Below are 22,839 nucleotides of genomic sequence, written 5' to 3'. Positions count from 1 at the left end.
TGCACGGGTGGGGGAGGGGACTGATTGTTCATTACACGCCTTTTGTGCACACAATAGCCCCTGGAGGCCTGCTCTCCTGGTGGTGTGTTTACGGCTGCGTGTGTGCATTTAATTTTAGTACACTCCGTGCATTATGGTTCTTCGCCACACACACACACACACACACACACCCTCCCCAGACGGCCCATGGATTCGGAATTTGATTTCCCGGGCAATGATTGTCTTGTTGATTTGGACGTTTCGCGACACTATTTTGCGGATTTTGGTCACGGCTACCTCAAGGAGCAGCTGATATTGGGGGTTCAGACGGTTGCCATAACTTCCCTGCCCGCATAGCTATCCACTCTTGCAAGGGTCTATGTGTTCACAAATCGTAAAAGCGGTGTCACTGATCATGCCATGGTCCGAGGATATGCGGCCCTGCCGATTTACTGAAGAAACAAACGTTGTTTTGGCCTTTCTGCCTCCCTAGATCCACTTACCTGTTCACCCCAGGGCATCAGCCCCCCATTAATGTGGGTTTAAGAAATCTAAGCGCCCAGCTAAACCCTTTCATGGCAGGTGTCTTCATGTGTGTGATCGCTGGTGTACAAACAAGTTTTGCCACCTAGTTCCCCGAGCAAAAGAAAAAGGCATCGCATGCATTCTGTCCACCTGTTAGTAAACACGCTATACGTACGCATCGAAGCCGATTCAGGGGCTCTGTTTATAAACGCACACAGTCAAAACCGGGCCTTAAGTGGCGGAAAACGCCACACACCCAATCAGAACCGTGCCATGCAATATGTGCTTTTAAATGCGTTTTTATTTTGGAAGATTTAATTCTTGAAATGTGTGAAAGGCTTGTTTTGTATCCAACAACAAATTATGCAACACAATGTTCCATGCAAACTCATTACTTAGAAGGAGGCCTTGCTTAAATTATAATTCGGGCTGTGCTATAAATGGTAGCAACGAATGTAGCAATAAGTTATGCAGCGCCATGAATTGCTGGTGCGCTGCATTTCCTGGTGTGAGCCCGTTTCTCTTTGTTTTTTGTCGTTTTATTGCTCCTGCACTCGTTCCATTTATTGGTCTGTTGTGGTGGACTAGAGCTTAGTGAAGCGCTTTCCGTTTGGCATTCACCGTGATTTCCTCACATTGCCAGGCTCTGAGTTCTGTTGGCATCCCCAGCGGTTGCCGTTTAAAGTTGCCCGCTTTTGAGCGAGCGTGCCTTTTTGTGTCGCCTGTGGGACTTGCTGCAGTCGGCTCTTGCACCTGAAGCTGGCTTGGATACTGTGTGCAGCGGCCCCTTGGTGCACTCTAGTGTTAATGTGAATAACGCCGTTGGTTGTACTGCAATGACCAATTCAAGTGGTTTTGTGTATTGGGTCCACGCTCTGCAGCTGCACGGGCCGCATGCAGCATTAGTCTGCATTTCTATGACATCCCTGCAGTGCTTGGCATTTGGGCTCGTTTGGGTGTGCAAGTATGCACCCGAGGCGGTTGGTATCTTTCTTGAAAGGCCGGTGAATGGCATTCAAAGAGCCACGAGGTGTTTGTTTTCAGTAATGAATGCACTCATTGTACATGCACGGGTGCATTTGCCAGGGGGCCACAAACGTGCTCTGTTTCGCTCCGCCTCTCCGGGGTTTTCTGTGGTGGTCGTTCCTTGCCATTTGTTTCGTGGACATTCTGAGAGCGTTTTTTTATTTGCGTAACACCGGCTCGTGAAGCGCCGCCCCCCCCCCCCCCCCCCCCCCGTGGATGCCCGGCTCCCCCACCCATTCAAACGCCGTGGGCCATTTACGTGCATATATGGACGGGAGCATCTTGACCAAACTTGGTGCACTTGGTTGTGGGAGCCAGTGAAGTGGCGCCTAGCAGACAGCAGGGCGTCTGGTCACAACAGCGTGATGGGGACGATGACCACCATGTGCTGCCTCCTATCACCACACAAGAGGCGTCATCGCTTACAGCTGCACTCGCCAGATGCAGCCTCGTGCCCCCCGCCCCCACTAAACAGAGACACACCACACACTACTACATCCCGTAATAGAGAGTACACATCTAAGTCCAATTCCCAATGGAAATATTTTATAAGAATGAATTTTTTACTTGAAACGGCAAACATTTTGATATATATAATTCATAGGTTACTTCTCCCAATCAGGCAGCAATAATAGTTTCTTCCTTTGTGACTATGGACAGTACTGCTCCAAACATATCCATGGAGCTGTGTGGGTGAAAGCAGTAGCACAAGGCCCTACATGTCTGTTTCCAACTTTTTTTAAAATATGTATATTTTTTCCGGAAATAAAGGTGTCTGATATAACCCTTGTCCGTTGGCCTGCCTGTATGCCTTATTTTTCTGCCACCCCAAAACACTGTGAGACTGCACCAAAATAAAGTTGAATTGCTTGTAGCATCTCCTGTGGTGTGCATTTTGATAGCATAGCAATAGAAGAACTCTTGTGGGTAGTACACGTTCATTGATCTGGCGAATTGTAAATTCCTCGAAACCTGTTTGGTGAAAGTAAACTTAGAAGTAATCTTTCTTTAAATTTTGTTAATGTTCCCAATAATAGAAACGCTATTATTGTGCTAATCAACGCACAGGCTAACCAGAAGATTAGTGTTCTGTTAGTGTGTGGCTAGATATGTATATTGGTATCCTAGAGACATAGAAGAACCAGTACAAAAGCAATGCGTTCTTAGATGTATTGCAATATGAACATGCATGTCTTAAAAAAACTGCACTCGCCAGGGCAGTCCCACTTATCATCCACGTTCCTGCCGTGGTGCTGCTGCGTCCAGAAGGCCGCCAATGTAGTAGTTGTGCCCCAGCCTACACCGTGCATAGAGGGATTGCTGGGGCGGGTCCGGGAGAGGGACGGGTGCAGCACCTTGCATTTCCTGCCATTTCACCCAATCGGGCTGCTCCTGGCATTCACCGGGATTGCCGCCATTCTCACATTGAGTCAGTTGCCGCTGGCCAATGGCTTCTAGTGCGTGCACATTTTGATTCCCGATAATGGGTATTGATGTTACTCGGTTTAATGATCTCTCGTTATCAATCTGAAAGGCTGATTTTGTCCTTGCTGGGATATGAACGTGTCTTGCAGACTGAACAGAAATGTTTGTGGTGGGAATTTAACCCTGAGCTTTCTTAACACTTTACTTCTACTGTTCTATCCTCATGCAGTGGCGTATTTAGGCTTTCTGCAGCCCTAAACCCAACTAAGCGCATGCACCACCTTCCTAAATTTACTCCACCTCTGCCAGACTATGCACCATTGCCAGATTCAGGCCCTTCAACAGACTCTGGCCTCCTTGGCCAAACTACGCCCCTTCATCCCGCTTTGTCCCCCATTTTCGCTCCTTAACAACATAAAGACGTTTTTAAGGCTGCAGGGATTATAGTTATTTCTTCCACTCTATTAACTCAAGCCTCTTGTCTTCTCTGGAATGTTAATTGAAAGAGTGTTTTCAGATCTCTGCTCCCCAGTATTGAAGAAGGCAGTTTGTTCTAAAGTTAAGTGCCCTAGAGTCCAATTGCCTACTTTTGGTTAGGTCGGAGAACAATCTTTTAGAGGAAGTGATCAGAACATAAGCTGTCAACTGGGCACAGGTGAGCGAAAGTTGGAACAAGAAAGTTTGGTTTCAATGCTAATATCTGCTCCCTTGTGAGTTGCCTGCTGTCACCCTATGATAAGCACCTAGATTTATTTATTTGCATTTGTGTAGCGAACTTGCAGCCCAGAGGCATTGAGGCGCTGTTACATGAGATTGTACGTAGATTTGATTAAATGTAGACGGGTGACAATAGTCAACATGCTTGATTACAGGAACAAAGGTGATCAGACAGAGGTACAGAGGATTCACATGGAAAGCAAAAACATTCAGGCAGAGTACATTTCATGTGTGAAGGTGTTCTGATTAAACAAAAAGTGAAGTTTTGATAGCTTTGCGGAATGCTCGGTGGGAGTCAATAATACCTATGTGAGTGGGAAGAGAATTCCAGTGTGAGGCGGCTATGGTGGGAAAGCTGGAGCCACCAGCACAGATTCTTTGTGTCTTGGGCCTGATGATCAGGTTAGTGTAGTCTTTCCTCAAGGGCCTAGAGGAAGTATGCTTGATGATTCTTTGGACCAAGTATGGGGGTGCCAAATTGTGGAGGCATTTTTGCATGGGCGATAGGGTTTTAAAGACAATTCTCTCTTTGATGGGGAGCCAGTGAGCCTGCCTTCTAACTTCAGAGATGTGGTCCCTTCTTGAAGTTCCTGTGGCCGCCATTAGGGCGTTGTTATGAATAAATTGGAGATTGGGCAAGTTTTTGTTGGAGGTCCCTACAATGAGTGCATTGCAGTAGTCCAGTCTTGATCCGATTATTGCCCTAGCAATGGTGAGGCAGTTTTGTCGAGATAAGACGGGCCTAGCTGCATTGAGTACTTTGGAGTAATATGCAGAGGATTGGTCTGTAATATGAATGCAACATAGATACATTTATACATGCGGTCTTGTCAAAGTTTACATATGAAATATATGTAAGTGGCACTGGCGCCTCTTATAAAAAGAAAGAACACAACATCTCTCTCATTGCTACAGCTCTGGTGTTGGCAGGGGGCAAAATGTAATTAAGGCAAGTTACCATATGCTGCAGCCAATGCACCTCTAATCCTTTTGGACTGGAACGCCATCAAAAGATGGCCAAATAGCAATTAAAATGTGTTCACTTTGCCTGGGCATACACACCCAGCCACTGCAGAAGTAACAAGATTAATGTGCACGCTTGTAATTGAAGGGTTCACCCAGACAAGCCCGCGAGACCAACCTATGCAGGTAGCCTGGGTAGCTCCCAGATAGATTATGCAACTATAATCCAGGCCAATTGGGCTATGGTAACCAGTATGGAACTAGTCATGCGTGCTGATAGTGACCACTGCCCCCCTGATTTGCACACTGAGTGTTAGGCCTGACAGAGAGAACATCCATGGAGGTAGGGGGGGACGGGAGCTCTATCATGCTTATGGGGCATTTCAAAAGGGTGCTCAAATGGTCATCATTAGATGTGTACAGTTAAACCAAAATATAATCATGGACATTTTTTCTGCTGGTGCCACCTCTCCTAGTATTGGAGATTCTTATGAAAATATGATGAACGTTCTTCCTCATTTCTTCAGGAAACCGGATTTGACCAACAATGGTTGGTTTGATAGTGACTGCCAGAGGGCGAAGGAAGAATGATCCATTGGGTTATCTAAGGAATATAGTCCAGATAGACAGATTACTTTTAAGGTAGTGAAGATATGCCTGTCAGTAGTAGCAACAAAAAAGGTACTATTTAAAGAGGATAAATGGGCTAAACTATTAGTATGTTGTAGGAAAGGTGACCAGGTTAACTCTTGGAAGCTAGTTTGTGGTTGTGATAGTAAAAAGGGTAATCAACTGACTGTTCCCATCTCCCGGAGTGATTGGTAGCAACGTTTTAGTTAACTCTGTTGAAGGACTGGAAGAATCCAAATAACCTATTGAAAGGGGTAGATTGGGTGGGGGCACATGCATCATATTCCATTGCCGAAGTAGACGAGGCCATAGAAGGTCAGGGTGTGGGGAAAGCCCCAGGGCCAGACAGAGTGCTGATCGATCTGTTCCAAGATGAACCCAGTGTATGGGCCCCTTTGCTCCTCAAACATGTTTGATTTTGTAGCTGTGATGGGAACAGTACGTCATTCGTGTACAAATGACACTATACACTTTAGTTTCTATCTATAAATGGGGGGGGGGGTCATAGGGTGCCGGGTAATTAGACTGTCGCCCCTGCAGGCTGTGGGCAAGATCTATGCCAAAATGTTAATAACCCGCCTTCAAACATGGGTATTTGAAGGACATATTTTAAATTGCCTTCAAGCAGGGCTGGTATAAGCACAGTAGATCAATGCTTTTGGTTGAATGCCATCCTGGCTAAATATGTTGCAGTTCACACAAGTTTATGTGGTCTTTGTGGACTGTGGTACTGTGATTGACCGTATCTCCCGCAGAAAACTCTGGTCTGTGTTAAGTTTAAAGGGTCTCCCAGGATCTCTTCTGACCAGCATCTATTCACTTTATAGTAATAATGGGGCATCAGTAAGATGTGGGTTGGATGGGGAACTTGCTGATTCTTTCCATGTAGAGAGGTGCATCCGCCAGGGGTGTTTGCTGGTGGTCCCCCTCCTATTTTGTCTGTACATAGACGTCATCATAGAGGAACAGCTGGCTGTCGGTCTCGCTACCCCTAGATTGGGCCGGGACAGGTATCCAGCACTCTTCTATGCTGACAATGCTGTATTATTAGCCACCTGCCCGTCGGGCCTGAGACACAACCTGAACATCTTTATAGGAAAATGCCAAGAGCCTTAAACGATGCTTAATATAGACAAAACCAAGGCGATGGTATTTGACAGAAAGAACTGGGGAAAAAATGTAAGCTAAAGGTGATGGTTGTGGCCTATGAACTGGAACAGGTATGCTATAACGATTTCCTGGGAATTAGATTTTCAGAAGATCTTACTTGGTCAGCTCATCTCTCTAAGGCTACAGCTACTCTGGCGACATATAATGGTGGAGTTTGCTGTTTTTATCCTCATCTTGACTGAGGTACAGTGTGGCCAGCTATTAAACTCTACCAAGGACAAGGCTGGGCAGCCGCAATGTATTGGGCCGATCTTTGGGCTTATAACTCATTAACAGAGTTTTGAGTGGCTGATGACATCTTTTTGCAGAGTCTATTGATGCAACCCCAGGGAGCCAAATGGCTAGCGTATGCTGGGAAAGTGGCTTTAAGCCCATTAATGAGGTGATTGCTACCAAGCCTATGCTTTATTGGATCAGACTGTGGAGATTTTGTTGCAAAATGTGTTAGGCTCTGGCTCATTAGCATGGCTCAGATTTGTTAACAGAAGTTTTGAGACTATGGATATAGCAACGTTTTCGGAAGACTCAATGGGGATCACTTTGAGCTGCAAGACTCATGTCAAAAGTGCCAAGACGCCATTTTAAACCCAATAAAAAATGCTTGCACCCAGTTAAAGACGGGTACATTTTACATTGCGTCGGGACCGCAAGAAGGATTTGAACCCTACTTGGATTGTGTGGTTCCTGCTTATGCCCATGCTCTATTCATACAACTACAAACCAAGTCACTTAAGGTAACCAAATTTATGGCAACTTGGTCAAGTTCTCTGGCGAGTCACTGTAAAGTTTGTGGTGACCCCGAGGAGACAATCAATTTTTAAAAAATTCTATCGTGGGTACACTCATTTGAGAGACATATTTACTACCAGTTTTCTGCCAAAAGGAAATCGGAACATCAGAACCGGCATTGTTATTTTGTAAGAGTATTTCTGATGTAAATTTAATTGGTTACATTGCAAAATGTGTACACAAAATGTGTACACCGAGCTTGGCTACTCAGGTTGAAAATTGTTTAGTATTTGTGTTTTAGATTTTGTTTTAAACTTATTTATTGTTATTTATGAAATGCTGTTTTATTCATGATATGTATGTAATGATCAGTGCTTTAGTTTTTTATGCTGAATAAAGCTATGTACAGCATAAACACTACCAGTGGAGTAAAGACAGTTTCAGAAGGTTCTTGGAACCTTTAGACATGCTTTCTCACAGTGCAGCAATAGATAGGGCAACCCTGAACATGCATGGGTGGGAGGCAACAGTATTCCTCATAGCTGCACTGCGCGGGCAGTTTTTATAACAAATGATGTGGTACGTGCAGCTTACATCATTGATGTTTGTGCCTTTGGTCAAAATAGCCAACGCTCGATGAGTAAAACTGAGTAATGAGTCAGGCGTACCAGCACAAAATGACCATTGTGGTTTGGGTGCTTGCCAGCCCCTTTACCCAGCTGACGTTTATGGTAACTTAAAATGTTGATCTCCTCAGAGCTGGTTGTACAATGCATAGAACATTTTGAGATTTGTGATATTTAGATTTCCTTCTGTCGTTTGAGGTACTGTTTCACAGTTAAAGTCCAACCTGTATTTAAAATCGAATTCATGTAACGGTTACTCATAAATGTAACTGTTATGCATTATGTGGCATATTTAGCAGTTTGTTCTCCTGGTAGTACTGAGCATGCAGTTCAATGTCATCGGACACATGATAAACCCAGCAGGGGTGCCATGTGCTTGCTTATTTGACAGCTTTTGGAAGATGGCTGAATGGATTTCTTGACTGGATACAACAGACCGTTTCTTGTTTACAGCTGTGGCCCACGTTTCTTTTCTTTCTCGCGCTGCTATAGCTTTGGGTATCCTTTCACAGGTTTGTTGATGCACTTGCATGTTTGGATTTACTCATCATTTTAACTTCTGTACAATCTCATTATGCTTCCACCTTTTGGGCGGCCAGAGACTTCCAAAATGTGGGGCCGGCGTGGGAAAGTAGCGTTTGCTTCTGAACATCGGTTTATTGCCCAACTGTGGGAACTCTGTGCTTGACTTAAGCATATGTGCTTGACTTAAGCATAGGTCTGAGTTAAATATTGTAAACTGATGCATCGTTTTTAACCTTTACCAGCTCTTTAAAAAAAAATGCATGTCGTATGTATTTAAACATAAAACTGATTGCTCAACACTGTGTGTGTGTGTTGATTAGAAAGAACTCCAATGGTGATCGTTCCCTGCATCGTGTATGGATTGGAGGCATTTGGGTAGAAGGGGGTAAAATGGCTATATCTAATTGAAGGAAAGATTTGGTGGGGTAATCTTGGACTACCACAATGTGTGCCGATAGATGCTATTTGTTGTGAGCTTTGTCTCATATCTTTAATGACAGATTGGAGATCTTGCATAGCACCCTTTATTTGAAACTGATGAATCATAGCGACAGTGACTCTTTGCATTCATATTTGTTTGCTGTGATAAATGGGGAACGTGTAGCCACAGGAAATTAAAGGCCCACGTGGCAGAGATTAATCAGTTCCACAAAATGATTGGTCTTGAAGTTGATGAACCATTTAAATTTGGTTTATCTCTTAGAGAGCTGAAGCAAAAGGCATCACTCTTGGTTGTGCTGCAAAAAACGATCTGGTCTAAACAAGTACTCTGTATTCTCTAGCCAGGCTTCCCTTTCCCCCTACCATTTTCATATTTTTTTTAAAAGAAAAATGTGCTAAATTAAGGACATTTATAATTAATTTGAGATTTAATCTGCTTCATAGTAAGGGAGTCGTGGGCGCCTGGAAAACAATACCACACGATTTAAGAATGTGTAGGATATGCAAGTCGGGTATTGAGACTGGTAGACCTATTCTTACAGGCTGCCCACTGCTACCCAAAAAGCCCATCTTTTGTGCAAGACATTGAAGCTATTACGAACGATCAATTTTGGAGTGGTCTATTCAGGAGAGTCTTTATTTCCTTGGCTGCTCATTTTATAAGGAGATGTTGATACACATTGTAATCCTAAAGTATGTTTTACTTTCGGATGGCTCTTATTATCTATTAATGCATTTTATGAAATTATGTGATCCAATTTATGAGGTTGTTACTATGTAGAACCATTGTTTTATTAATTTGAAGTATTTATGATTTATACATTGATGAACTGTTGTCTTGTTAACTTGTGTAGAGGTTGTTATTTAACCAAATGCACATCAAAAAATGGGGAGTTGCACCAATAAATCCAATGAGCTTCTGGCAGTTTTGCATATTAAAGAGCATTTTGGCAACGTAAGATTGACCCAAGAACTGAAGTTTATATGTCATATGTCTGTGAGAGTGTATGACTGAATCACTAAATACCTAATGCACGCTGGGATTGGTACGCATTTCCTTATTATTTATGAAAAATGTTTAACCAAAAAAAAGTTGTCCTAATAAAGCTTCTGTAAATATCAAGTTTGGCCATCAAAGACTTTAGCTGTCACATTGGGATTATAGTTATCATAATTACTCGGGCATTGTTGTGGATTAGCCCGACTCTTGAGAAACAAAATTAACTTTATATTAAAAAAATTACAGCATTGAAACGCTCTGTCACCCTAGCACAGGGCCTAGTTGGCCTTATTGTATACGTCTCTGCCTGCATGAACCTAGAGGACCGCAGAGGACGCATGTGTGATCATGCTGCTTGGCTCTCTGCCTGCATGAACCTAGAGGACCGCAGAGGACACGTGTGATTATGCTGCTTGGCTCTCTGCCCGCATGAACCTAGAGAACCGCAGAGGACGCATGCGTGATTATGCTGCTTGGCTCTCTGCCCGCATGAACCTAGAGGACCGCAGAGGACGCATGTGTGATTATGCTGCTTGGCTCTCGGCCCGCATGAACCTAGAGGACCGCAGAGGACGCATGCGTGATTATGCTGCTTGGCTCTCGGCCCGCATGAACCTAGAGGACCGCACCGCAGAGGACGCATGCGTGATTATGCTGCTTGGCTCTCTGCCCGCATGAACCTAGAGGACCACAGAGGACGCATGCGTGATTATGCTCCTTGGCTCTCTGCCCGCATGAACCTAGAGGACCGCAGAGGACGCATGCGTGATTATGCTGCTTGCTTTCTGAATGTGTGTGTGTGTGCACTGAGATAGGAGGGTTAAGAAGTGTGTGCGTCCATACATCGTACTTGTTATGGGGCGTCGGTTGTCACTCTGTAGTTACGGTGAAAATTGTATTGTTAATAACGTTTGACTCATTTGACATCTGTGTAAAATGTTCCGGCAAATTGGTGGATGGTGCACCTGCATATTTGGGTTTAAAAGTTTTATAAAGCATTGAAAATGGGTGGTTTTTTCAGCTTTTAGTTTTCCCATAGGAACATTCTCTTTCATTAAACAGGCACACATCGCAAACTGCTGTAAGGATTTGCTCCAAATTTGAAATACTTTGGGCACCGCGCAGTGCAGATCTGCCGCGTGGAGTTTTGGTATGATGCAGTCTGTTTTAACAATGTGATGGCGAACAGGGTGCCCCCGGCACCACAATCTTGTATACTTACCCCATAGTCCATGCAGCCTCTGAGCTGTTTTCACAAGAATGAAACATTTCAAACTTGTCAAGTGCTTTGGCGTAAATCTCTCTGTAAATCAGAATAAAATGCAAAAAAAAAGTTCTGAAAATATTAGCGGTGTTGGAGAGGGATGTTCCACTCAGGAGGGTCTGAGCAGCCGAAATAGTTGATATCGCAAAGTTTGCGAGTTTGGGGCGGGCTTGAGATGGGGTATCTGTTTTATCCCCTTCGTTTTTCGAACGCCCCGGGTAACATGGGGAACCTACCCATCAGAGTAAAATATTATGCTAGTGCAAATCAAGAGGTATGATGAACATAGTGTATAGGAGGAGTTTTAAAGGCGATGTAATGAATGCACCCGCTACATTGGTAAAGTAGCCACTGGATCTGGCCTGTGGCTAGACGCAGAAGCTGCTTTGGGGTCCGAAGGGCCATCTGTGCCGAGTGTGGTCAGGGCCTGAGGCATGGCCTTCAGCCATGTTCTGGGCACAATGGCAGCAGGGCATGGGAGGTCGGTGTGATCTACTTTCCAGAGACATCATCAACGTGCACTTGGGTGCACCACGGAGTCTGAGTGCTTTTAAACTACATTTCAAGGCTTTTGTGGCATTGAACTCTTTCACTGCTCTCTTTTTCACTGAATGTAGTGCGTGTGTATGTAATCAGTAAACTGTGTAGTCCTTTCATTCTTTTATATTTGCTGCAAAAGCCAGGCTTAAAGCGTCACCGTATGCCATACCAATAACTGATCTATACTATCGCTAAACCTAAAAAGTGACGCCAACTTTGGTTAAAGGAGCGTCAAGTTGCCACGCAAACCAATGAAACCCAGCCATAATTCGCTGCCACCACGCGCTTTTGAGTTGTTTTGCTTCTGTCCTTTTGCATTGCAACCATAACATCACTTTAACACGGTTTTTTCACTATAAGGAATTATGAGTAGCACCTAGATTGTTAGAGTGATGTATTTTTTCTTTTCTTAAAGATCGCCTTTCTCGGTAGGTAGGTTTAATGTCTCACCTGAACTCGGGATGTTATGTGTTTTGCTGTTTATTCTGCTGCGCAGGCAGCATCTTACTGGGGATTGGTGCCAACTATCATCGCTGCCTCCTGACCCTCCTTACGTAAACCAGCACCTAGACCATTTACTTTGTATTTACTTATTATTATATATATTTTGCGCTGACCTGGCTTTGAGAAGCATCAAGCATTTTACAGAGATATACCACGGTACAGATGCATAAGGAAGCGCTTTTACATAGCGCCAAAACATTTGCTCACTTTACACTGGTATGGGAAACCCTTGAAATGCCACTCAGATGTGGTGGCTCTCTGAAAGATCCAGCTCTTACTGGGAGCAGGGAGAAAATGACCTGTTCAGTATTCCCCCACCCCCCCTATTATTTGAACCCTGTTTTAAGTAACATCATGATATATTAACATACGCTACAAAGTGAATCACTAACAGAGCTGCAGATTAGAGACCGTGCGATTAAATGATTTGCCCAGGATCACATAATTTGGTTAAATGGTGAATCTGGGATGTGGAGAATTTAAGCCACTGAGCACATTTCCCAGCTTTAGTTGATAAAGATATATTTTATGGTTTTGCTTTGGCAGCAAACCACTTTACATAATAAAGTAGCCTTTCATAGTAAACTAACCATACACTATGTACATTGTCATAGAAATATGTTGCGCAAGAAGAGTATGGCCAATCCTACATGCAGTCCCAATAGCAGCATGCGGATTAATGTGAGCCTTACAAATCCCCCTTGGATTTTAAAGCCTTAGTCCTTATTTCATAAAGCCTGCAGCATTATGCACCCTTTACACTTCTTATCACTTCCTCCCATTCTCAAAGGGACCAAAGTCGCTGCAAATAGTGCCCGCCCCCCCCTCCCAACCCCCACCACCAGTGACTAATGGCTCACAATGAAATGCTCGGTTGACGCAGCGCAACGTGAGAGCCTGTTGCTGTCCAGAGCTCCATTGGACGTTGTCCTGCCCGCGGGACACCTCTCCCGTTCAGAAAGGGTAAGGTGTCCTGCTGCCAGGACAATGAGCGTGCTGAGCAGGAATTGCTCAGCACTCATTGTCCTGCCAGCGGGACAACTTTCCCATTGAGCACCCTCATGGAGGAGCCAAATGCGAGAAGTGTCCCACTGACAAATGTCCTGGTGAGGCTCTCAAAAGAGCCTGTCCTGGGCGGGGGTGTGGGGGGGGGTGTAACTCTTCCCCCCTCCACTCGGTACACCACTGGATCTATTGAGTAAGCCTGGCAGGTGGATCTCTTTCTAGCTTGTGGGAACAAAACGTCCTTCGTGTGCTTTGGTTGGTTGTTTCCGTTAGTCTTTTATTTATTATTATTATTATAATTTTTTTTGGGGACACTTATTTTACTAAGTTTTTTAATACTATGACCAGCTGAAATGACTGCCCCTGTAACATAGATATTTTGACTTGGCTAAAACGATTGCATATTTGCTCTATAAGAACTGTTTTTAATGTTTTAAAATTGTCGATCATAAATTCAGATTTGTGTTTTTACTGTCTAGCATTGGATTTTACTAATGCTGATATTCTGTTCTGACTGTTTTTGCATTGCATTTGCTGATTTATGGTAATTTTACCAAAAGTAAGTATGAACGAAATACTATAACCAGGTGATGATGCCATTTTTGGGTCCAGCCTGCAATCTTGGTTGATGGGAGAGCTGGCAGGAGGAATTTAACTTTGGTCAGTCGTTCCTTCGGATTGCCTCTTGATTTAGGGGGAGCAGCGTTTTTATCTATATGCTTTCCTACGTGTTTTTTTTTTTTTATTTTTATTTTTTTTCCTTTCTTATGCAGATAGTTTAGACATTTATGTCTTTTCTTAATGCGCAATGCCATAGACCTTGGTGCAGCTCCTTTCTTTAATGGCACGGATGTGCTTGCCCAAAGCAATACTTTACATGCATCACTTGTCCGTTTTGCCATAATCGCCATACATAATGGGACCGATGTGAGAGGATTGCCAAGCTTCACCTTCCTGAGGACCGAGCACGAGAGCAGAATGTCTGCGGTTGCTCGTCATGGCGTACAGAAGGGATGTGACCCAGGACTTCCCATTTTGGTTTAGGGCGATGCTTGATATTCATAGGTTGAGTCCCATGTTGTAAGGGTATGGCATGCAGAGATAGTTAGTTGGTTGTCGTGAGTAATGCCAGTGTTAACAATTCAAAGATATCTTCCTTCCACTCCTTAGTTGTTGACTTGTTTAATCTGCCTGAATCAAAGTATGTTGAGAATGTCTCTGTACTCTTTCTTACACCTTAGAAAGTGGTGTCTGAATAGTGTATTCACACCCGCTCCTTCCCGTTGTTCCTTTGGCAACGGCTTGATTGTCCTTTTCCACATTAGTGACGATGCTTTCTTTGATACCAATGGGAAAGGACGTTTGCTTTTTTGTAATGCCTGCGGCTTGCTCACAAATCATAATGTATGACCTTCCCTTTAATGTTGGAACACCCACTGATCGGACCATCTCCTGCCACGGGTGAAGATGGTGGCTGCCCGTGTGCGATAAGAGACTAGTGCATGATTTGGTGCCTGGCACCATTCATGCAATTTGTTTTGATTCCGTCTCTGGTACAATGGAGGCACCATGGTGTAGTGTTAATATAATTTCAATGCCTTTGGAAGTTCTGCCCCTTGTATTCTGGGACATGAGAGGGGTTTCAACTTTCTTGATAGATCGGACATTACTGTCAAGCGAGCACTGTGCCTTTTTTAAAATGTATGTTGTTCATCCATGTCTCAAAATTTGCACTAGCCACTGGAGAGTGATAATTGACTCTTGGCAAGTAGGAAATCGCATATGGAGACCTGAGGGGGGGGGGGTGCTTTAAATCCTTGCCCACTAGGCTGCTTCTTGGAATTTTGCCCCAGCAATAAATGCAAACTGTATCTGACAATCTATCTAAAGCTGGAATCTGCACTACCCGCTGTCGGATGCTGTCGCACCATCCTTAAAGATAGCTCGAGCCTCAATCTGACTGTCGTGTGGTGGATACTGGATAAAACGTGTCCATTTTCTACCACATGTGCATCTAAAGCATGGCTTTATAGCTAGGGTGTTGGCAGTTCTCCTGTAGAGCACCTTTCTCAAAGGCATAAAGCTTTACTAGTCCTTTTGGAACGATGAGGGTGAGGACCAGTTTTGATAAAGCCTTTGGCCTGTGATCATTGACTTTGGTTGAGGATGTCTCTGTGAGCATAACAATAAAATGTTGGTGGTCTTATACTTCTTATCTTGTTTACTGGTAAAGATGGACTGAGTGTCTTCCTAACAATCTGAGCACATGATTCTCGATTTTGATCCAGTGTGAGCATAGTGTTGATGACTCGTGTAGATACTGATGATGATAATACAGGAAATATTGCTTCTGTTTGCATTCGACATTTGAAGGTCGAACAGTGTTGATACATTTTTAGATCAGCTGTCAAAAAAGACACTAGATTGTCAAGCAGTAGATGGTTACTTATTTCATGATTTCCAGATGTTTTGGACTTCAACTTTCATGATACTAGCCAGTGTCTCTGGTGAATGAGTCCAACACCATCTGGACAGAGACATTATCAATGTGTTTTGACCCTTCCTTTCAACGCACAACTACCTGGACCTGGCCAGGGCCATTATTGGTGCAATATTGAATAATTGCAGCGCCCTCCTGGGAGGCACCTCTGAGCGAACTTGAACAAATTGCAAACCATTCAGAACAACCCCTGAGAGTCGTGCTGAGGCTTAACAAACGTGACCACATCACCTCAGTCAGGAGAGCAGCACACTGGCTCCTAGTCCGAAAACAGATAAAATTTAAGATCCTCACCACCGCTCACTGTTGCCTTGACAATATCACCTCGGGCTACCTGTCTGATAGACTGTCCAAAAAAGCCACGACCAGGCCCACTCGGTCTGCCTATGCCAGCCGCCTCTGCATTCCAAGATTCAAGCATGCCAAAGCCGGAGGCTCCCGTTTCTTCGGCCACTCTGTGGAACGCCCTCTTTCCACCTCGACCCCACCCTCCTGCTTTGAGATCGTAACCCTCCTATACTGTGTTCGAGAAGAAAAACGATGTAAAAAGCACCTAGATGCCCAAGGGTTAAGCACGCTATATAAATGTAAAAAATAAATAAACCATGCTTTAGTAGCTGGCGCTTTTGTGTTGCGCTTGTCTGCATTTTAATTCTCCAATTTATCATCCGTATATACAAGTATTTCTCCTTCTGTCTCACAGACCCCATCCTGCAGGTAGTGTGGCTCATCTTGAGGATACATGCATGCATCCTATGGGAGTCTGTTGTGGTTTGCATGCACCTGGGGTACCTGTAGGCTGGATAGCATGTCTTTGGGAACCCATGCACGAGAGCCTGAAGCTGGCCTCTGAAGGCGGCACCTAGCACCTCTCTACCTCATTGTTCATAGAGCAAAAGAGCACAAATGAGCTATAGGGCTAGGGACAAGCACATAAGTGAACACGTGGGGAGACAAAACGCGATCTGCGTGAACATGTCACAAGTGCCCCAATTAAATTTTTCCAAGTCTAGAGCTCCCCAAATTAATCTTGTATACAGATGATCCTTAACGCCTGACCTTTGAACATCATGTCTTTACCTTTTACAGCCTTTAAACATACCCTCAATACTATTAAACTCTGATTATTAGCTATGGGCAATGATTAAGTTAGCGAGTTGCCATGCCATTCCTGACCAAAGGTACGAATAGCTGAAGTGTAGTTGGTATTGGCAAGGGTTAAAACTAACTCCCTAAGAGGAAGTCTATCCATGTCTATTGCCAAAAATCCCTCGCCCATGGGCAATGTTGCATCATATGGTCACGAGAGGCTTTGTTGCAACTGTCTGAATCTAAGAGCCTGTGGTTTGCATCTGGACCGAGTCCAGTACTACCAACATGGTGTTTTCTGATCGTTGACCATCAATGAAAGGTCTACCCTACTACGCACCCCTGGAGGTCATTTTTTGCCCTTTTAGTTTTTTTACAGTTCTGCCCCTAGGTCTTAATACCAGTACCACAGTACCTTTTCCAAATCTGCTTCCCCTTCAAGTACACTCACAATGGGTGGGAGGGTATTTATTTTATCTTAATTACTTGTATTAATCATTCCAACAGTTTTTATGCAATGTTTTAAATCGTTTGTTTTATCATTTGATGATTATACATGTTTTGGCTAAGCCATTGAATAAACGTTATTGATTTGATTGTAACTGTCTCGGGCCTTTAGGACAGACTGCCCCAAGAGACAGCCCATCTTGTGTTCTGTCCCCAGGGTATGGGATTTCGTAGTCTCTTGGTAAATTCCTCTCACATGACAGTGCTGCCCCTATACCTTGAGCAGTCTAAACCCAGGGTGCACAATTTCAAGTTGCAAGCTACTAGGCAGGCAGGAAAACATAACTCGCCACCTCATTATCTAGTGGTAAGTGTAAAATGTTCCCCTTGCTAAACCTAGCACGTCACCGTTGAAGCAAGGAAGGCGAGTTGCCCCTTTAGGCATCCTCTACATGTTGGATGTCCCCTTCCATTCAGCGTTTCCTCTTCAAGCTCCTAATATTTATTCTACAAAGATTTGCCGGAGGGACCCACAGGATTGGCTGATATTTCACGGTATGCCTTAGCCTTTGAGATGCGTTTCTCTGAAACATTCTCGCGCCCCTAGAGAGTAACCGGTATGTGTCCATAAGGGTGCATGCCACACTGTCGTGAGCAGGTCCTTTCTCGAGATCCCGCTGCAAGAGAAATTTGCCAAACACCATGTAAATACTTGATGAAATCCTTCTATTCAGGGGAAGGCCAAACGCACACCCCTGTTCGCTACACACAGAGGTATAAAGAGGTTCTTTCCTCCCTCCCTTAGTAAGATTCTAGGCAACTTGCAAAGGGATTTGTAACCTTTTTAGAGCAGACTATCACTCTGAGCATTTGTAGCACATACAACACTGCACATGTTTATAGGCTTTGTCTCCCCTCCGAGCGTGGTTCAGTTTGTCCCTGCAAAAGAAAATTGTTCTCCAGTCACAAGGCCAGTATTTACAAGTTCTACATCACTTTCTTTGTTCCCTTACAAAATGGATCCACAAATACTTCTCGCTGTCCTTGGGCTCCTTAATTCCCCAATTATCGAACTGTACCCTTGAGCACATGACTCAAAGCTTACTCTAGTTGACTTTGTGGCATGCTATCATGAAAAAAGCTGTGTTTCGCAGTTGGCAGGTGGAAGCGGGGGAGGGGCCTGACGCCTCAGACCCAATAGAGGACAGCACAACATCTACTTAAAGCAGGGTCTTGTGGGAGACCTCTGCAGTGATCCCGAAGGCTTCCTCTTTTTGTCTGATTGCTCTTATGTGGGTTCAATTTCCAGACAGTACAGCCAAGTCTAGTTCCTTTGTCAAATATCATACTACTTCACTTTGAAGAAGATTCTTGTATTTTTTTAACCCCCTTCCAATGGCGCCACCTGCTGGAAGGCATGCCACTTTAGTTATGTTCTGCACCCCCACATGCATCCAAGGGTACTTCCCAAGCAAGTGGGAGTGCCTAGCTTGTATGCCAGCCATAAATGCCCCACCGTGTGCCCACAGCCCAGTGCAGACAATCATTCATGTCTATTATGCATTCCGTACTCTGCTGGCAAGAAGTATACTTCTCGGCCTGTAATAAATCTGTTCCTGATTTTTTGCAAAGACTTTGGTGCCTTCCTTTGTGTTCCCACTTTTTGGCGTAGCCTGCCTGTTGCCACAGGAGGGACCCAGTCCACCTGCACACACAACACATTCTGACCGGGTCTGTTAATTTCCCGGCCCAAAAGTGTGGCTCTGCCTGGGGTCTTCCACACAGCCTTCCCCATTTTGGCTTGCCTTCCACGTCAACGGTGGCAGCACACACCATAAACCCCCCTGTCCATTTTCTCTATTGCTGACTGTGTCTGCTGATTCTTCTGCCTCAGCCATCCTTCATTGCATCCCCTTCTTTCTTTGTTTTTCTTTTGCCTTTTACATTTCTTGCCCGTCAGTTCCGCCTTGCTGCTACTTGTTGTTTAGCCATTTGCTATCTTTGCTGGGACATCTAACTCTACCACTATGTTTGTTTCTGTTACTGCATCCATCTTGGTTGAGTTATTGCCACAAGTTTCTTATCTCTGTCGCCATCTCTTTTCTGTGATGCCACTTTGCTCCTTCTCTCCTGCAAAATGAGGAGCTCATGCATAGCGGGCCACTAATCTGACTTTCATATGCGATGCAAACGGTGACCCGTCATTCATAAGCATGGTTATAGGGCACCAGCAGCCAACGGTAGTGGTCACTGGCTAGACTATTACTAGGAGCAAATGGCTCCCAGCAGCTCAGAACCCTGGCACTGGACTTTAAGATCGTCCACCCATCCTTTGTGGTCACTAAAATAAAACTGAAACAAGCTTAAAGCTGTACTTTGTGCAGTCATCGCTTGGATCTGCCTGTCCTTACAGCTCGGAGCCCCAGCAAATGGATCTTGTGGGTTTGACTTGACTATCTTTCCTCTGTTTAAACTTTCGGTGTTCAGCTGGTTTGTATGGATGTCGGGCTTAACGCAGCTGTACGTGCATACGAAAATCAAGAAATGGGGGGTGCACGGCTAGTTCCAGCAAGGTAAGTGTTTAAGTAGAAATTCAGATATACTTCAGGTGCCCGTGAGTAATGTCCTAGGTCTGTAAGAAGCAGCAATACATGCATAATAATACACACATGACACACGGGTAACTCGCATGCACTGCATTCCTAAAATGGGCCTTTTGCCCGCCTTGGAGTGCATATGAGTTACCCGTGTGTTTCATGGGTCCATTTCCATGTATGTGCAAGCGACCACATGCCTCCTTCTGCCTCTTAAATGCTGCAGGTAAATCGCCACAGGCAGGTGGGCTTATTAATTGTACCATAAGATGGGGTATATAATGGAATCTGGAGGATGATGGGCCATATGCACAGGTCAACCGGGTTACAAATCGGCCTGCTTCCCCTCTGACGGGTTTTCACAGCTAGAGGCTGATTTCTGGGAGGAACTGCCTCCCCCCCCCTCTTATGGTGGGTTGCATGTATTCATTTACCTGCTGTACACTAGTGACCTGCGCTTATTGTGCTTGCTGCAGCTACTTGGGCCAATAACCACTTACTGTGCTAACATGATTTCCGCCCATCTGTGTACTGGTGCACGGCCCCCGAACTGCAGTAGAGCAGTGTGTGCAGTCTGAACTGTGCATGCTTTGTCTACCTCTTTCTCTGGAACGTCCCCATTCATGTTAGAAACGCTCTTTACGTTTGCATCCATCAGTAAATGCAGTAATTAAGTTCACAAAGATGCTTTTGCTTGTTTGACTTAAGATTTATGATTTGTGGTTCCTTGATGTTAAGGAATTAAACATATGCGCTACCTGATTAATGGTTTAGGGTTCGTTTTCTTTGGACATGGCGTATATTATGCTAAGTATAGAGTGGCAACCAGGAGAGTAAAATATCACCTGTTTTACATGATTGTGTGTTGGTTCCGTTCCAAAAGCTGCATGAAAGCCGAAGACTGCAGCAGTGTGGCATCGTTTCCTACGTGCACTTTTGTTTTGTTTCCCAGCGTCCATTTTAAAAGCGGGAGCGAGGAGCCAGCGGCAGGACCGCGAGAACAGGCGGGCTTAGGCGGATGAATCTGAATTGTTAATTGGCCTTTGAGTTGTTACTTCAAAGCGCGGATGCATCATTAGCGATGTAAGCCGCCTTGCATTAGCCGAGACTGACATTTCACTTCAAACGCAGGCAGTACAGCTGTCCTATGCAGATAAAAGTTGGGGATGTGGTGCAGCGAGGTGGATTGGTGGATAATTAGCTGTCCCCCTTTGCTGCCGTTGCGAAGAGCGCCGCAAATCACGCCCAGGGAGGGAGGGAGGGAATCGGGAATGGTTCGTAGAGCAGTTCTGCTGCCAGGCTGATAAGGCGTGCTTGAAAGAGCAGAGCATTTGGACGGGCTTGATGCGGGGGTGCCTTTTCACAGCATTTCTTATGTTGGGCTGATATAATAGCAAGCACTTAATATTCCAGCAACTCTGTCAAGCTGTGGCAACAGGACCTTCCCTCTGTGAATTTATCCTGCGGACTGGATCGTTTTTAGCGGCAGTAAGGAACCCGAATGTAGAGTTTATATAATCTTCTAGGGTATTCTACGCCATTAAAAAAAACAAAAAATCCAAATCCCTCCGTGCCACGTGATGTTTTGAGTGGTTCAAATCGCAGATCTGCGCTTGGGGGAACCTCATGCGTTCAGGCATCTCCTGCAAAACCAAGTGCCAGAAGTGATACTTCTAAGGATTTTGAGGGCAGTTGGCATACCCTTAATGCCTTGCCGATGTAGCTCTGAACTGGAGGTGGACTTCCAGTGATGGCTACGGTTTTGCATATGTGACTTGACTCAAATGGATTATATACTACTGTCGCTTTTCAGGTGAAAGGTTTTTTTAATTCTTAATAGACCCTCTAACTTTTCTGGTGTTTTGCAAATGATTTTTGAAAGTATTTTTTAGCTTTAAATGAGTAAATGTAACTGCAGTGCTTTTTGCCACCAGGATTTTAACATTAGGATGGTCTCTGGGTCAGGATGACATTTTTCTGTGGCAGTGTTTATTTTACTCCCTGCGTTTTGAAGTTTGCAGTAAAGGATTTTCACGGAGCACACCAATTCTCATTCCCAATGCAAGGTTTTTAAAGTAAATAAAAATAGCAAATCTTTCTTTTAATCCATATTTTGTTGCACCATTAAGATGAAGTTTTACCGTGCATTTTATTAGGCACCGAAAGCCCACAGGCATCACGGCGCCGTAACTTAAAGACAGAAGCACAACCATCAAGAAAACAGGACACGAGCAGCTGGATTAGGCTGGAAGAATTCATTTGAACAGATGTGTTTTTCAGAGATTTTCTGAATGTAGCAAGGATGGCTTCAGACCGCAAGGCGAAAGGAAGCGAGTTTCAAAAAGTCGCTGCCTCAACAGGGAAAGATCTTCCCAGTCCGTTTATACTATGGCCAGATGATCTACCTGTTAGAGGAGCGAAGGGTTCTGTTAGGACAGTACTGTGGAATAGAGGTCTTCAAGTAGGTGGGGGCTTGACCAAAATAGCACTTGTGCACCAAAGTTCCCGTCTAACAGAATGTTCTCCTTGATGGGGAGCCAGTGAAGATTCTGGTATACACTCCTGTTAGGGGAGTGCTGGATAGCAAACGTAAGGCCAGCGGGGCTTCTGGAAGAGAGAGAGATGCATGGTTACGGCGATCTTTCGATAAAAGCACTCCCCTAACGGGAATATATACTAGCATCACCCAACCCACCTTGACAAAGACCCTATCGTCGCAACACGTGTTGGCACTCTTAATGTGATTGGCACTACAAGTGCTTTATGATTGTGGCAACCATATTGCAATAATCGACACTGCATTCAAACCAAAGTAGTAAGACTCATCATTCACTCGCGCCTGACCTACTACCTTAACTGGTGAAGATCAGTGCCACAACAAACGGGGTTCCCTTCTTCCCCCTATGCTTATAAATCGCCCTCACACCCATCTCTCTGTGCCCAACCCTGGGGGAGTTGGGCACAGCCCCGTGTCCAGGGGGGTGGTGCACCCAGGGTCTAATAAAAGGAAAAATGTTATTTTGTCCTTTCTGTGTATTGGGAGGCTAGAGTCTGAACTCTGATAACCCAGTCATCCAACCTCAAAACATTGCTAATCGTCATATTCCAATATATGGAATGGATTTATTAGATGTAAAGAC

The 22,839-nt window shown here is 44.6% G+C and overlaps 1 protein-coding gene across 1 annotated transcript in view; it reads left to right on the top strand.

Moving 5' to 3' along the window:
• CACHD1 (cache domain containing 1) overlaps window positions 1-22,839 on the top strand; it is a 648,022-nt gene that overhangs the window by 1,449 nt on the left and 623,734 nt on the right. The gene's annotated exons all lie outside the window — the stretch shown is intronic.

This window comes from Ambystoma mexicanum, chromosome 1q (genome assembly GCF_040938575.1).
Source record: "Ambystoma mexicanum isolate Mex_15411 chromosome 1q, UKY_AmexF1_1, whole genome shotgun sequence".
In the NCBI taxonomy this organism is placed as follows: Eukaryota; Metazoa; Chordata; class Amphibia; order Caudata; family Ambystomatidae; genus Ambystoma; species Ambystoma mexicanum.
The sequence above is the reverse complement of the archived record's forward strand: the minus strand, read 5'-3'. Positions and strand labels throughout refer to the sequence as shown.